The sequence below is a fragment of the Cyanistes caeruleus genome, chromosome 2 (genome assembly GCF_971803275.1).
Source record: "Cyanistes caeruleus chromosome 2, bCyaCae1.hap1.1, whole genome shotgun sequence".
Classification (NCBI taxonomy): domain Eukaryota; kingdom Metazoa; phylum Chordata; class Aves; order Passeriformes; family Paridae; genus Cyanistes; species Cyanistes caeruleus.
The window spans coordinates 108,403,365-108,420,345 of record NC_141702.1 but is presented as its reverse complement, the minus strand read 5'-3'; the positions used below and the strand labels follow the sequence as shown (position 1 = coordinate 108,420,345).

General features: G+C 43.9%; 1 long non-coding RNA gene across 1 annotated transcript; it reads left to right on the top strand.

Annotated features, from left to right (window-relative positions):
* The first annotated feature begins 2,568 nt into the window (after positions 1-2,568).
* Positions 2,569-15,060, top strand: LOC111926314 (uncharacterized). Its single transcript, XR_002862846.2, has 3 exons — positions 2,569-2,659; positions 10,738-10,839; positions 10,955-15,060. It is a non-coding gene; the product is annotated as an uncharacterized LOC111926314 (long non-coding RNA).
* The last annotated feature ends 1,921 nt before the right edge of the window (positions 15,061-16,981 follow it).

Below are 16,981 nucleotides of genomic sequence, written 5' to 3'. Positions count from 1 at the left end.
TTTTTTATTTGTTTTCATCTGTAGCTTTTGAACACAGCACATATATACAACCTGAGACAACTGTAAATTTTGTGATGGATTGGGAATAAATATTTCCATACTTAACAAGAACTGTTTCTTGAATTGACATTTCACCTCCCTTCCCTGGGGCTATAGGATCTTTCCCAAATCCTCTCTGTGTGCAGCTGATTTAAATGGTCAGTAATCCTTTTGATGCAGTTTGGTTCACTCTGAATCAGCAGAGCACTTTGTGTGCTTTTAACCTCCATACTGCAGCCACACCTGTAGGAGGGCTGCTAATCTAATTTTGATTCACAGTGGTGGCAACAAACAGGTCACTTACGGAGTTAATGTCAGCTGCTTCACTAATTACTGCAGGAAAGTGATCCCATCATCCCGGATGAAAATGTCTAACTCCAGCCTACAAAGCACTTTCAGTGCACTAATTCTGTTAATGCTCCATTACTGCTGCATTTGAGCTGTGCAGTCCATCTCCCAAAGTGAGGCAGTAAATCCCCAACCAGTTCCAGAGCTGGGAAAGGGTACAGACTAAAACAGCATTGATGACATTATTGGACATTGTTTTCTGCTGGGCATTTCTTGAAGTTTATCTAGACAGATCTTCCCTGCCAACTATTAGGTTTTGTAGCCTTCATCCTCCACTTTACCTTGAAGGGAGTTGGATGCCAAAAAATTCCCTGTGGACATGGATCTGTTCTCTCTGCTCCTTAGATACTGAAATATGAAATGAGAATATAAAGCCACACAATTGCAATACCTTAAAGACTATCGAGGTCTCAGGAAACCTGACTGAGGGAGGTATATTTATATTTATATTTATATTTATATTTATATTTATATTTATATTTATATTTATATTTATATTTATATTTATATTTATATTTATATTTATATTTATATTTATATTTATATTTATATTTATATTTATATTTATATTTAGATATACACATCAACCCCCTCAAACACAGAAATAAAGAATGCCTTGAAACATCTGGGTAGGTATCCTTGGGCTTGAGAACTTGCTTCTCTTGGCATGAAAAGCTCCACAGCAGTCTCAGTCCATGAGAAATAGCCTGGGCACTGTACCATAGCAAATGTTATAAGAACAACAGAGACAAGACTTTATGGTGCCCTTCACCCAAAGTCCCCACTAAAGACATAGCTATGTACAAAGGGTGTTATCTTCCTAAGTTTGGAAGGCTTTAATATTCTTTTTTTTTAAGTAAGTGGGGATCCTCACGCTGGCATCTTTAGAGATTCCTTAGATTTCTTCCAATCATCCTCACTGTCATTCCTCCTCCTGAAGCCCACTTGTATGTCTCCTTTGAGATATACAAATTACTTTGGAATTTGTTGTCAAGCAAAGTGCTTTTGAAGAGCAGAAGAAAATGTGTTGTGCTGGCTTGCTTTTGAAAGGAGCTCTAAATGAGGTGTGTTCACAGTGACAGATCAATAAATATGCCCAGATGCCTGAGCTGCCTTTAGGCATTCCCTGTTCACTTCTCAGATGAACTGCAAAGACCCCTGAAAACTTTCTTGGAAGTTGTAAGTGAAAGGCAAAGTGAAATCTGTTGAGCTCCTTGCAGCTCATGGGATAGCAAGGATTGGATGATGGTGGTTCCTGCAGGTGTTACTTGTCTCATACTCCCTGCATTCCCCATCCCTGGGATCTCTGTTAGTCAAAATCCCCTTGCACTGAGTCTTACGGAGTTTGTGCCTCAAAAGTAACTGTTCCTCTTGTTTTGAATGTATGAGCTGTATAAAAGTATTATAAATTGTGATATCATGACTTAACCATATTGCACATCCTGCAGTGAGCAGAACCTAATGCTCAGAGCTCACTAGTTCTGTATGTAGGAAGAAATGTTTCTTCAGCCCATTTTAAATTAAAAAAAACCAAACAACAACATGGTTCTAAATAGAAGCCAAATACAAAAAATTGCTGTCTGAGAGGAACTTTTTTGTCAATGCTTAGGAACCAGTGAAGTGAATGGTTATGGATAAGGTTGGAATGTATGACAGGATGGATTAATGACAGGATATGCTGATGTGCATTATCCTGCTATGAAGTGGGTTTATTTGTACAGATACCGTTAAAGCACCTCATGTGAGAAGGCGACTGATTGTCAGAGTAAATCCTGTGATTTGGTCTGAAGGTGTGACTACATCTTGTTTGGCTTGATTATGTCTAACACAAGGTGTTCAGTGTCTCCCGGAACTCACGCTGCGGTTAACGCAAACTTGGAGAACTGCATCTCTGTTCCCCATAGGGCACGACCAGCCCGACAGGTACACCTGCACCAGCCCGGCAGATGACACATCCTCAAGGAGCCAAGGCTGACACGGAGAGTGTGGCACGAACCTGTGCCCCCTCCTGCTGAACAAGGGCTCATGCCTTTATTTCCCACTGTTTCCCAGGGCTCCTTGGCTCGGCTCTGCTCTGCCAGGGGCAGATGGCTGATTTCCATAAGGAGGGGCTGGGCTGTTGTGGCCACTGTGTGCACACCCCGTAACCAGGCACAGCGCAGCTGTAGCTAAGCACGGGAGAAACGCATTCGTCTTCCCACTGACGCCGGCTCTGACCTTTCCTGAGGAAAACTGGTGGTGTCACTTGGAGCAGATGGTGAACAGGAGCTTGGTAAAACATCTGTGGTGTTATTTCTAAAGAGTCTTGTCAGGCTGTTCGAGGGCTGGGGCTGTGGAAGGAGGAGATCGCTGTTTCTCCCCATTCCAGAGGTGAGCTGCTGCTAAGGGCAGCATGCACTTGACGTGGGATGGGAAATGTGACGGTGCTTCCATGCAATAAATTACCAGCATTCCTTGTGATGTCCCGAGCTAGGTGAAATATAGACTGTCATCTTCCACAGCGCTGGACCTGGCCAAATCATCTGGCAAAAAATGTTCAAAGCACGGTGCTTGTGAGGGACCTGTTGGACACACTCAGGCAAGAGGCTGCAAGTGTGGGTTACTCACTGACCATGGAACAGCTGCAAATGGAATTCTGACAAACCCACGCTTGTCAGCACTGCAGCCATTCTCAGGAGCCTTTTAAATCCATTGTGTTGTATTTAACTCAATATTCAGCAAATTCAGCCTGACTGAAGAACCGGTGTTGGTTCTTCTATTTAATCTGCCTGAGGTAGGAGGGGAAGATATCTAAAGAGAAAATGGCCATGACTGTGATGGGCTGGGGAATCTGGGAATCACAGCTGATGGGGTATGAGGCATTGCTGTGAAAACTTCTGTGTTAACCACTGTGTCACCCATACCTATCCAAGGACATTTCTGTGCACGTCTGAGGTGGGTCCTGGCGGTATCAAGGCTCACAAAAATAAGTGGTGGCAAGGGCTGAATTAGACTGGTAATGGGACCTTTCTCTGCTCCAAAGGGAAGGGGATGGGAGAGATCATAGAAACAGATTTCCCAGAGAAGCTGATGATGCCCTGTCTCTGGAAGTGTTCAAGGCCAGCTTGGATGGAACTCTGAGCAACCTGGGCTAGTGAAAGGTGTCCCTACCCATCACAGGGTGGTTGAAACAAGATGTTCTTTAAGGTTCCTTCCAATACAAACCATTCTATGATTCTGTGAAACTTTGAGAAACAGGAATGGCTGAGGGGAGTGTTTAGAAGGGTTATGAGGAAAGGCTGAAACCAATGGGAAGTTTTCATCAGGGCAGAGTGTCTCACGTTCCTGGGATAACTAAGCCAGGTGAGAGAAAACAATCTGTGTGCTCAATGTCCCTAGACACTAGAACAGGCACTGTGAATTACCAGGGCAAACACAGACTCAGATTTAGGGTGTTTGTGCTTCTGCTAGTGCTTTCTCAGCCTGCATTGATTTCCCAGTTGTGTGATCTGGTTGGCATGTTGTTTGCACCTGAAATACAGTTTGTGATGTGTCAAGCCTCTTTCAGGCAGCTCAGATGCTCTGGGTAATCACTTCTACCAACAATCTGACATCCTCCAATATTTCCTGGTAACCTGACAGCAGATCCCTGGAAATCATGGCTTCCAAAACAAGAGTGCCTCCTCATTTTGTGTGTGGTGAACGTGGCATGCTGGGGGTGCACATGAGATGGGCAATGCTTTATAGATGCAGAAGCATTCCTGTGCACTTGCAGTGGGTGCTGCTTTTTTGTGTGCAGATTTTAAGAGTTATGCCATAGGTGGGTGCCTCGAAGAGACCCAATTTCAACTTCAGAGAATACTTTGAGTCTGAACTATCTCTATCTGAGGGAAGTGGTGACAGATAGGCTTGTCACCAGCAAGTGTCCTGACAGGAGCAATGTTGGCAAGGGCAGATATTCCTCCCAGCAAACCATGTGAGAGGCTGAGGAAGAGCCAACAAAAAGCATGAGGTAGTTGTTATTCCTGTTATCTGGTTTATTTCTCAGTGTAACAACCCCATGTTTACCTGTGATGTCTACACAACACCTCTGTGTGTTTCATTGTGGCAACAAAAAACTAACATAGGGACATGTCCCTTTTCCCCTTCCCCTAGGCATAAAAGGAAATCAAAGCTGGCAAACAGGTCCCAGTTGCCTAAGGGGTACTCCTTCCCTTCAGTGGCTCCCTGGAACTGGCCCAGGTCAAATATATACATGGCTGTAAAAATATGAATGGAAAGAAGTGAAACGTGGTGACAGTAACTCAAACCCTGAATTGTCTCTGTGAAGAGTAGGATAAAGGATGGCTGGCTGGTTTGGGTAATACCAGCTGCCTGCAGCAGTGGGAAGGGGATTGCAATGGAGTTAGTTCACTGAGTGAATTGCACATTCCCAGAGACCTGGGTGGATCCTCCCAATGGATAGCGTGAGCATCCATGATAATTTATTCTCTTTGGGATCTCTGAGTGTCGCTCTCATAGCGAAAGCACCTTTCTCACACATTGGTGGTCCTTCTGCTGCCTTCTTCAGAGGGGACTGGTTTGAGTCCCTCAAGAAACCACAACATGTGCCAAGGACCTTGCCTGGGCCCAAGTTCTCACATCCCCAAGCCTGCACCTAAACTGCCATGTTCCCTTTGCAGCGTCTGTCTGCCCCATATTTGTTTCTCTCTTCTGTGTCTGGTGCCACTTGGCTTCTCCACAGTCATGGGATGTCTGGCCCTTAAAACACTGAGCCCTAAAACCTGCTGGAACAGTTAATATACTGGAACACCATGCTCAGCAGACTACCTGCTTTTGCCTGTTTTGTTCTTCATCTCTAGTTCTGCTGTGTGCCTTTAGGAAAGAGCTCTTTGTGTCTTCAGCGTTAACTGTGGCTGTTAAACACCATTCTTAGATTACTCAATTAGCTTGACAAAATCTTGTCCTTAAGATGAGCTGGCCACAGCAGGGTCTGCAGAGCACAACCCCACCAGCAACAGGCACTGCTGGGAGCTGCTGCTGCTCCAGGTGACGCAGGTACTCGACTCTACAGGCGATACTCGGAAGTGATTATTTTGTTATCAAATATAAGGTATCCAGACTGACTGTTAGGTTTCATCTGATCACAAGGCAGGCTTTTATTAATCCCTTATCAATGTAGAGCTTTTGATTGAAATCTGTCTCTCTCTTTCTGTCTCCTCCCCCCTTTTCCTTGCAGGACATAAAAGACAATGGAAGGGATAGGGCCAAACTGCTCTTCTGCAGACAAGAAGCCAATTGTCTAAAAACAACACATCATTCAAGACCACAGGAGACTGAGGACAGTGGCAGGAGCATGAATATACAAAAGTGCCTACTGTTAAGGCCACAGCTTTAAGTGTTTAAATTCAAATCACATTACCATTTGAGGTTCGAATTTATGGCAAGAACATACACACAAGGGTTTCAGTGTTCTAAATAAATCTCATCTGACTTCTCAGGGTATTCCTCATGGCAGCACATCAGAGCTGAGTGCAAGGGAGACTCGCTTTCTTTGCTCTATGAAGCAAAAATATCGAAGTAGGTTATTTTGGTTTGGTTTGGGTTTGTGTGCTCTGTGTTAGTAAATAAGGCAGCCTGTCATATCTAGGCTCTGGTTTTCTGATTGTGAGGTTAGTCTTTGGCTTGAAATGCTATTGTTCTTGGACCTTTGCCTTGAGCTGGAGGGCTCATATGTGTGGAGGAAGAGGAGGAACCGAGCTAAAAATAAAGTGGGACAAAACATTGCTTATTGCCATGGAGTAGATAATGTTTTCCTAGATGTCTCGGCAGCCCCGTCCTTGCAGGCAGCGTGGACTGGCACAGTCTGCTTTCATCACATGCGAGGTGTGATTATCTGTATCCCATATCACCTTCCTCATACTTTGCTCTGTGCTCTATCTCCTATTTTGCTCATGCTGGTCACAGCAACCGCAAGAGAAACAGGCTCCACTTTCCATTACACATCAAGCAAGGAGCATTTGCATTGCAGATGTAAGAGCCAGGTCGAGTTCCTTCGCTCCTTCGTGTCCCTCAGCGTGACCCTGTAGTGTCTGCTCCTGCCACAGCCCTGAGCTGATGGAAGATGTTGAGAGCTGCAGGGACTGCAGCACAAAATACCTGTGTTTTCACAGATCCTGGACCAAAAGCACTCTCTGCCTCCCTTTGTGGGGAAGCAGTGAAGGCAGAGAAGGAGGGACTTCTGCACCAAGGGCCACAGCACTCTCTGTGACAGGACTTGGTACATGCAGGAGCTGAGCAGATGTTAGATTGCTTGTGGGAGCAATGAGAATATCCCAAATTACCTCAGATGAGCTGCAAACTAAATGTGAGAAAACTGCCATTAGTCAGGATTTAGAAGAAAGCTTCTGTTGGACTGGACATTCCCTCCTTGCCCACTTTCAGGCATTGAGTACATGACCCTAACCCCCTCACCCATGAAACCCTGTTGGTGCTGGGTGCTTGGTTAAAAGCACAGGATTGACTCAGTGCACAAACTGCCTTGTTCAGTATAGATGCCAGGGAGGCAGGTAAAACATTCAGATGTTCAAATATTTTCCATGAAAATCTCCCAGCTGAGGTTATCTTTGACCAGCTTATCAACATCCACCATCACACAGATAAACAGTGACCAAAGAAAGATCACAGAGGCCACATCATCCTCTGCCTGTCCAGCCGTGCTCCTCTTGCACTGATAAAACATTCCTGCAGCCTTACAAGTTCAAAGGAATGGATAAAGGGTTTCTATCAGCAATGTGGTTTTAATCAGATTGTTGTGAATATGCACATTACAGTTTATGCATGAGGTGCTCAGCTTCTGAAATATTGGTACAAGCAGAATATAATTTAAAATTGGGGTGTCTCAGTACTGAGGCACGGCGCATTTTTAGACATTTTAGAAACCAATCCATAATAACATTTCTCTGTGTGAGTAAAACACAGAGCACTGGTGATGCCTCTGGTGTCCTTTCCCAGCACGTACTGCCTGTGCTCAGCGGGCCAGTGGCTGTCTCTTGAGGCTCAAACCAGGGTATCTGCATGGAAAATTCCCAGGTCTGGCATTCAAGTTTGGTTATATTATTAGCACACCCTGTTTCTCCTTTTAGGGCAGCTAACTGAGAAGCTGCAGCAGAGCTGTCTTTTCCTGAATCCCCAAAACCATGGAGGTCCCTTTTCCCTTTGCAGCAGTAATTGAGAACATGTAGTTGGATTGCCTCTGGGAGTGGTGAGTTATTAAGAATCAGGCACTTGAGTACTGGTTTTGTGAGCTGGAACGATGGTAAGGGGAAGACAGGCAAATCCCTTGTGCAGAAACTTCAGGCGGGTCATGACCTGTTGCCAAAGGCAGCTGTATGGTGCTTCAAGTGTCTTATTCTAAAGCCTTTTTCATGCCTAGGAAAGGGGCTTGTGCACCCAAAGTGATGGGTAATTTTCTTCCTGTGTGGGCAGTTAGTTGCTTTAGTCAAAGATGTAATTTCTTCTTACAAACTTTGTTTCATTTAGTGGGAAAAATGCAACAGTAATTTTAGCGTTGTGGGTTGTAAAGTGCAGGAATTGTCCATCTGCGTCCCAGTCCTGTGTCTATGCCTTACCTCTCTAGGTAAGTGGGTGCTGAAAAAAAAGACCCTGAAGCACCCTCTGCCATCACTTTTCGCAACAATTAAAGCATTCTTTCTTTCTCTTCCTAGTACATTGGGTGCCTCACAGATTACTAAAATTTAAATTACTTTTCCTCCCCTTGGCTGCTGTGCATTTTATCTATGCTGGTTGCAGTAGGAGAGGGGTATCCAGGTGGAGCTCCCATGTCAGCTCCATCCCTGCAGCCACTGGAAATTCAGGTTGTGTAGACAGTATCATCATAGAATTATGGAATGTCCTGAGTTGGAAGGGACCCACAAGGACCATTGAGTCCAACTCTGGCCCTGCACAGGACAGCCCCAAGAGTCACTCCATGTGCCTGAGTGTGTTCAAATGTTTCTTGAACTCTGACAAGCTTGGTGCTGTGACACTGCCCTGGGGAGCCTGTTCCAGTGCCCAGCCACCCTCTGGGTGAAGAACCTTTTCCTGATATGCAACCTAAACCTCCCCTGACACAGTTTCAGGCCATTCCCTTGGGTCCTGTCACTGAACACCAGAGAGAAGAGACCAGTGTGTGCTCCTCTGCTTCCCCTTGTGAAGAAGTTGTGTTGTTTGCACATGGCCTGGGACAACTCTCCAAAGACTCATCTGGATGCAGGACAAGGATGTGGCCCATGCCCCAGCCTTGCTCCCCACTGCTGACAGGTTGAAGTGACTCATTCTTCCAGCCCATCACTACAACAGAGCTGGGTTTTGGTTAGCCCTCACCTTGTCATTTGAGGGTTTTTGAAAAAAAAGAAAACATCAGCAAGGCTGCCTGGTAGTGCCATCTGTGCTGAACGCTTGCCACTCCTCACTGGCTGGGATCTGCAATACAATCTGCAGCCAGCATCTGCTGGGGAAGCTTGTGAGCTCCAGCTTCAGTATTAAGGGGAGCTAATTACTATTGGAAGGAAAAATCCTGTGTCAAAGTAGCCTCAAAACCAGAAAAGGAAACAGGGTGTCACCTGAGGCTGAGTGGGCTGGACATAAAACATCCAAGATGAATGGATGGAAGCTGGCAACTCTGCCTTTTTTTGTGCTAGCTGAAGGTCTTGCCTTGTCTTCCAAAAATACAGATCCCTCCAAATGTGTCTCTTGACAAAAGAGTCTCCAAAACGTGACTCTTGAAAAATAAAGGCAGCAGATTTTGTTCCTTCCGTGAAGTAGCTCAGTGTCTTCATGGCACCTCTGGAGGTGGTTGGTTGCATGGGTGAAGTTGGCTCTTCTGCTTAAAGTCTTCACCTTGCCATTAATATTGTTATAAATCTCAGTGCTGAATTAAGTGTTGTGTTACTCTTATTCTGATCTTGTTTCCTTCAATGGCCGTTTATTAAAAAAAAAAATAAAAAAAATATTGTTCAATTCTGCTTGCTCACCATTCTCACACTACATCAGATCCAGCTCGTTCCTCTGGTTATATTACAGAGCACCACTACAGGAAGATTTTAAGGGTGTTTTTAACTGGCAGCTACAGAAGTATCACTTTAATTGCACAAAATGTGTAATGGATATTGAGAACACTTTCAAATAATTGTTTGCTTTGTTTGATTTGTGTGGCACCACTAATGTAATATCATCTTTACAAATTACCTTAATTATGACTTCTCCTGTGTTATGGAAACAGAATGGAAAGCTTTTTCAAAATGTAACAGCCACACTTTCTCATGTCCCATACTTTGCAATATTCAAACCAATCATCCCATCAGTAATAACCTGAAAAACAGTTTCACGGTTACAGTCATTATTGAGAATACATGGCTGTAGTTGTTGAAAATGTGCTATCTACATATACATACATCTTAGTGAGTGCCAAATACTTTACTTAAGAGGATCTTGTCTTTTTCAAGCAACCACAGTGTTACAAATAACCCCAGTGGTGATAAACAAATGTACTTGCTTCTGTTGTCATGGCTCAAATTGTTCTTTCAAGATGTATGTCTGAATATTATCAGATTGATACAGATTTAAAATCTGTATTGTCATAAGTGTGAATAAGGTTTGCCTCAGCAGCTGGAAAAACATATTTAAAGCTGTGAATAAATTAATATGAATAAGAGGATGTGTGGGGAGCTGTTTAATACTGCTAGGAGTAGAAAGACCATGTTTTTTCAGTTAATTCAAACAGAATATTTGCATCCACATCTTAAGATGCAGACCCAGAAGTGACTGAAGTCTGCTGTAGGGATGTTTTTGCTGGTAGGATTTTGTCAGCAAAGATTACAGTAGAGACAGCACCTGTAATGGTAGAACTTCTTCCTGGAGTGATAAATATCCCCCAATCAATGTGATTAATACAGAAAAAAGACTCTACTGCTGCTGTTGTTTCTGTATGTGCTGGTGGCTTATTTTGCCACTGTTGCTTCATGAGAGGAAGAACATTTTTCTTATCCTTGTGGTTCCATTTTTGGTTTCAAAGCGTGGCTTTGGCCATGGCTGGAAGCCTTCACCTGAGCAGCCCGGAGGTGGCTGTGGGGAGTGCTTGTATGGTCACACAGCTGAGAGGAAAATATCACTGCCCTGAGTCTGCAACATTATTTCACATTCAATGAAGCATTAAGCCCTGTTTAGTTATAAAACTTAATGAAACACTGCTATAGAGGTGTTTCAGGAGCCCTGCTGGCTTCCCTTGCTCTTCATAAAGTTGCTAAACAACTTTTTGCTGTGTTTTGGTTTAAGTCTCATGGGAAATGTTAAACTTTTGTTTCTTTGTAGCTCACCAAACGCTGGCAGCCAGCACCACATTGAACAAGACATGGGAAAAGGGAAAAAGAAAGAAGGGGAAACTCAGAAAAAACAGAGGATGTGCCCACCAAGGTAATCAGAAAGCAGCTCTAAGTAGCAGAATCATGGGACTTGCATCAACCTGACGTTTCGTGGATAAATAAAAATGAAGCTAATTTACACTGATGAATTAATTGCATTTCTGCAGAGTCCAGCTGCAAAGTTCCTACTTGCCATCAAGTTCAGCATCTTGGATTTGTACATGTGACATCCCCAGAAGAGAGGGACTCAGATGAGGCACAGCAAGGTCAGCCTTGTTTCTCCTGGTGAGCTGCCAGCCTGTTGTTTCCCACCACGCTCTCAGTGGGGCTGGCGAGGCTGTGGTGGCTCAGGGGTGCTGAAAGCAGGCCCAATGCACATCGATAGTGTTGATGCTACGCCTGGTTTGCCACACACACAAGTGACTCTGCCCTGCCTGTCCCTGCATCAAAACAGTCTCTTAGAGTGACATTCCGGGGCTCTTTTTCAGACCCCTTCATCCATGGAAGGAGTAAGCAAAGGAAGCTGGGAGACAGATGTGCAGCTGATGCAAACACAAATCCTCCTAATGAGCTCAGTGGAGCTGAACCAGTTCCATCAGCAGAAGAAATTTCCCTTTTTCCCCGGGTGACCTGCAGCCTGGCTCACTCATACCGAGCCTGAGCGCTGTTGTTTTCTCCCAGGAACCTGCTTCCTGTATGTTCTGAAAGGGATGGTGAAAGCCCAAGGGAAGAGCTGAGGGCACAGAGCTGGAGCACCAAAGACAGTGCTGTTGATTAACCACCCTGGTGGCTGCTGGGTTTCTTCTTGGGTGGCTCAGTTTGGCAGAGTGTGAGGCACTGACCTGGTGTCCTTCTGCATGGCCAGGATGCATTGTATCAGCCGGCAAAAACCTGGGTACCTGTAATCCTTTACAGCTCACCACCCTCTCCTTAGCAGACACTTTGCTTTTTTATTATAGGGGGTAATAAATAAATAAATTCATATTTTTACATAATCAGCAACAACAAAGCTTTAGGGACTTCCTGAGAATCTGAAAATTTGATTGCAAAAACAAGCAAAAAGACATCTCCAGCAGTTAAAACTCAGGGCTGCGCTTTGAACTTTTGCCACGTTTTTTAAACAAAGTGATTAGCTGTGATTGCATCCAGTTTGAGATCATTGCCATAATTATTTTTAATTAAAGCATACTTAACTTAAATCTTATGAAGGTTTCTTTCATGTCCCTGTATAGCACCGATATTCACGTATGATACGACATCATTCACATGCAATTTTGCAGTTCGATATTGACTCACACAGCACCTGCCAGCTTAGCCATGCTTTGAAAATTCAAAATATGTTTCTGCAAGCAGGTTGTAGTGAATGCCAATACGATGATTACATAAACAGAGGAATCTACTGTCATGCATAACCACAATTTTGTAAATACCACATCACACGTGTCCCCGCACGTGCCGATAGGTTTTTATAGCATACAGGGGATTGATTTTGCTGTGCCCTCATCAATCTATTCCATGTGTTGATCTCAGTTTGAGGTGATGATGTGCTGTGGACAGGGATTTGATCCACACTTTGAAAATCTCTGTAACTCTGGCTGTTTGACTGACAAATTAATCTCCTGCTCCCCCAAACTAGAGCCAGCCCCAGCTGCTGTGTCGTTCACTTTCAGGAAACTGTGAAAAACAGTGAATGCAGCTACAACTGACTTGAGAGTCAGAAATGTTTGGTATGGATATAATAATGTTCCTGGGAGAACAGGAGAGGCCATCTAAATACCTAATTGTCTTTATTTTCACTATACATTCCTTTGGCAACTGCCTTCTGGGTCCAAGCAAGTGATATAATTCCCTTCAGACCTCAAATAAAGACATTCTGACACAGAAATCAGAAAAGCAGCAAGTATATAAGGTGGGATACTATTCATTAGCTTATGAAAATATAATTTGGATTTAGTAGAAAATTAAACAAAAGTATTTCTTTTACATATTTGAAACAAATATATGGAGAACGTAAATTATTTACCATACAAATCTCCATATAAGCAGGTCCCCGAGTTTAGGTAAGGCTGGAAATAGTATTAATTGAAAAGGTGTTGATTGAAAATTGCTTGTCTTCCTGAAATTTACTGCCACCTTGAATTAGTATTCCTCATGGTAAGTGCTTGTCAAGCACATGGCCAATAAATAACGCGGGTGGTGTAAACACAACTATGTGATCAGGAAGTTAAAAAATGTTTGCTAATGCCTTTTAGGGGGTCTTCCTGTTTCCCAGATGAAGAGTTTTCCTGCCCAGAACATTCTCAGATATCTGTATGAGCCCGTGCTGGCTCAGCCAACAGTTCACCTCTGTTCTGCAGATTTTAGCCACAGGAATCGTTTCCAGTTCCGCTTCCCTATTGCCTCGTGTTCTCAAAGGGAGCGGGTGCAATCAGGAATACCCAGCGTTACTATTGTTGTTGCTAAACCAAATGAGAATAAAGTGGAAAAAACTCTTGAATGGCCTCCTGGAAGCCAGTGTTTAACTCCTGGTGTTGGGATGAAAAACACAGGTTTTTCTATACCCTGGGAAGCATCCAACACTAGTCTGCATCAGAACTGCTGAATAGACTGGACTTTGAGATTGAGCCAGGAGATTAATTCCTACTTTCCTGTCACAGCCTCTTTCCTTTGGAAGGTGGAAAACAAGCCAAAAACCCCTAAAGCAGAGTGTCTGGCCTTTGCTGTTGGCTGCCAGGGCCCTGAGTGCACCCGTTGCCTGGCTTCTGGGATCCCCATGCACCCATTCCCGCACTTGGCTGCTCCTCATGTGCCTGCTGGATGTCCCCATCTGGTCATGGACCCAGCACTAGGTCACCTCAGCCGCCACCAAGCTGCTCCCTGGCATGGGCACCTGCCTCCATCTCTTGGGCAATTCATCCATCCCTCCTAACTCCCCTCTGTTAAGGGGCAGAAGTTTGTTCTGGGCCAGAGTACTTTATTCTCAGTGTGCTTGGGGAGCTGGCCAGCCTTTGCCACACAGAGATGGTCTTTACCAAGAGAGATGTTGGAATTTCACACAGGGAACGGGGTGACCTCTCCTGCTACCAAATTATAGGGAGGTAAACAAGTAAACCAGGATCAGGACAAAAGGAGGTGGTGCTCCATGGAAGCAGTGGTGGAGTTTAGGACCTCAGGAAGTCTTTTCCAAAGGGTGGTGTTTGGATGGTGTTTCATGAGTTCAAAGGGAAGATGGCAAAGTGCCTGGAGGAGAGGCCCTTTGATTACTGAATGACGAAGTTCAGCAGGCTCTGGAAGCTCCAGAGCTGAACATATGGAGATGTTGGGAGAATATTAGGGACAGAAGGATAATGTTACACTTGTGCTGCTCCTGCCCCCACCTCGCTGTCCACCTCTGGCCATGGCTGGGCACAGAATGATGGGCCAGAAGGGTTCTTGTCTGGAGTGACCGTGGCCACCTCGTCGTCTCATCAGTGGCTTTCAGGAACAGAACACAGCCTCTGAATGATGGCTCACAGAGATCACCTCTTGCTGAGGTCCTGCCTCTGCAGAGGGCAAATTATTGCATTTTTGTAATTAATAATTTAGTTTTCAGGACAGGAGGGTTTGGGGCAACACTACTGCCTTCTTGTGTGGATCCTTGGCAACGTGAAGTGCTTTTATGGTGATCAATTTGGATGGATTTCCCTATTGGTGTCTCAAACCTGTGAGCACAGGAACAGTAAATACTACTAAAAATTAGTTCTAACATTATTTGACTGACTTTTTGTTTTTTCTTAAACATTAAGTAAATTCATCATCTTAATTAATTAGATGTGGTCTTTCAAAATTAACAGAGCAAAATTGCTTATTGCTGGTAGGCGTAGTTATAGATCTGTGTCTAAGGTCCTACATGAAAGCCTAGCCCTACATTCATTTTAATTGTACTCCTGCAACGTTTCTCTAGGTTAGAAGTTATACAATATAAACTTGGTTTGTCTAACTTACCTTTCATGAGTTCTTATAATAATTAAATGAGCCCTCAAGTAAGGAGTAGCAGTTTCCATGCTTCATTCTGATCCATTGAAGCTCTAAAATCCAAGCTGCAGCAAAGAGGAAAAAACAACAGCGTGGTTTCATACTACCTCAGACATGCCAGTGGAATAACTAATTTGGTCCTCTTGATGATCTTCCATGTTTCCAAGTCAAAACTGATTTGAGCAAGACATCAGTTCAGAGAATTAAATGCAATTTTTGCTCATTGTGATAATTAAAAAAACCTGTTCTTCTCTCAGTCTCCTGAGCTTGTCTGATGTTCTTTTTTTCTCAGACAAAGGGGTCAGTGCCAGAACGGATGTCAAACAACGTAACATGAAACGTTAACGATGATTTGCATTTTATTTTGTTTCTCATCATGTTTCTCATCAGGTTCCCATCTCCCCACTGACTCTCTCAGGATGAGTGTGCTTTCCTCCACCCCCGGGTTTTTGCTAAGGCACCTGCAATGTCTAGAGGCCTTGGGCTCTCTCAAGAAAGTCAAACAACGCAATTTTGTTCATACAACATCCTTTATGTGTAGATTAAACAGAAATAGATGGATCCTCAGCTGTTGCAGAGGCTATCCCCGTGCAGATGCTAGAATGTATGGCACTGGACAGCTGTAATCAGGTCCAGGCAGTTATCTCTGCCAGCTGTTGCACAGATGTGCATGACAGAAGCATTTATAGCTCAGGAAGCTTAACAGGAACCACCTAAGAAAGTCCTCCTCTCTTTTCCCACAGCACAACCCCTTCAGTGGGCTGTAGTACCAAGGTCTGTTCATTTCTAGGTAACTCTCCAAATCATTTGAATCTAAAGATTTCCGGTGATAAATTGTAATTGTCTATGGAAGTGAATAACTGGTGCACACCTCAGAGCCTGATTTTGATCTAATTTACCCTGTCCAAGTTATGCTGCTGTAAATCAGGGGTGGCTTTCAGAAGAGAGATACAACAGAGAAATGAGGCAGGAAACAATGTTCTGAACAGCCAGAGTTTGCAGGTTTGCCAGCAGGATTGCCAGGAAGTGCAGGTGCTCTGCAGAGTGGGGTCACAGTGGCAGCTGCCTCTCTGCAGATGGGTTACAATGGGTTTTATAGCAACTATAGCTCCAGTCCCAGGGGAGAAAGTCATCTAGAAGGTTATCCTGTAACCATTCTGGGACCACAAGCCTAGATGACTGCGAGAAAAGGTGCTGGAGCCTGACCTCTGGTCCCTTCTGCCTCCTTGGAAGGAGCAGGGAAAGCTCCTCCTGTTGCATTGGCAGAGGCATTCCCTATCAAATATGGAAAATAGGTGTGCAGAAGGTGCTTTTGACTTTGTGCACTCAACTGGAGATGTTCTCACAGACTCCAGAAAGGAAAAAAATTTCTCTCAGGCAGATTCTGTTATTCCAAATCAAGCAAAATGCCCAGGAAAATCCCAGGAAATTGACTCAAATGAGGATAACTGTGCTTGAGCCATTTGTCACCACTCTTCTTCACCTTATTGTAATCCCAGATATTCTAACCTGAACATAGCCCATTCTTTTGCTGAACTCCATGCACATCTATAACAAAGTGGATTTGTCTTGAATATTTAGTATAATCTTACAGTTCAATTATGTGTACATAAAATACACATATATTCACACATATGAAGAAAATACATGTATACACACATATACATGCAGTAATTTCAGCTTCAAAAGACAAAGAAAATGTAGAGGTAGAATACAACCAATAACTCATAGTGTTTCTGAAAGCCTTTTATGAGGGTAACCCTGAATAAATTAAACAGTCCAGTTCAGGAACACCAGCTTGGATATTTTCAGGGGCATATGGAGAAAATTCCTTGTGATGATTACAGAGCTGTAAACTACTGCTGAGTGGTAACCAGTGCTACATGCAAATACGGAAATTGCTTGTTAAGTGTAATGTTCAGTGATAAGTGCTTTGATTACAGTCGTTTTAGGGAAATCTGATATATGGCAGCAGCGAGATCGAAGGAATATTAATTACACCTTGGATCATCTCAAGCCTTGGGACTGGCAGAAGATAGAGAATTTTTTTCTCTCCTTGATAGCTTTAAGTTTTAGACAGCTCTGAATTATTAGGGTTTTTACAGGTGAGAGAACGATCAGGACATGGAGGTTGTTATAGTCTGTCAAAGTCAGAGTGCAGAACCACACCACTGACAGCC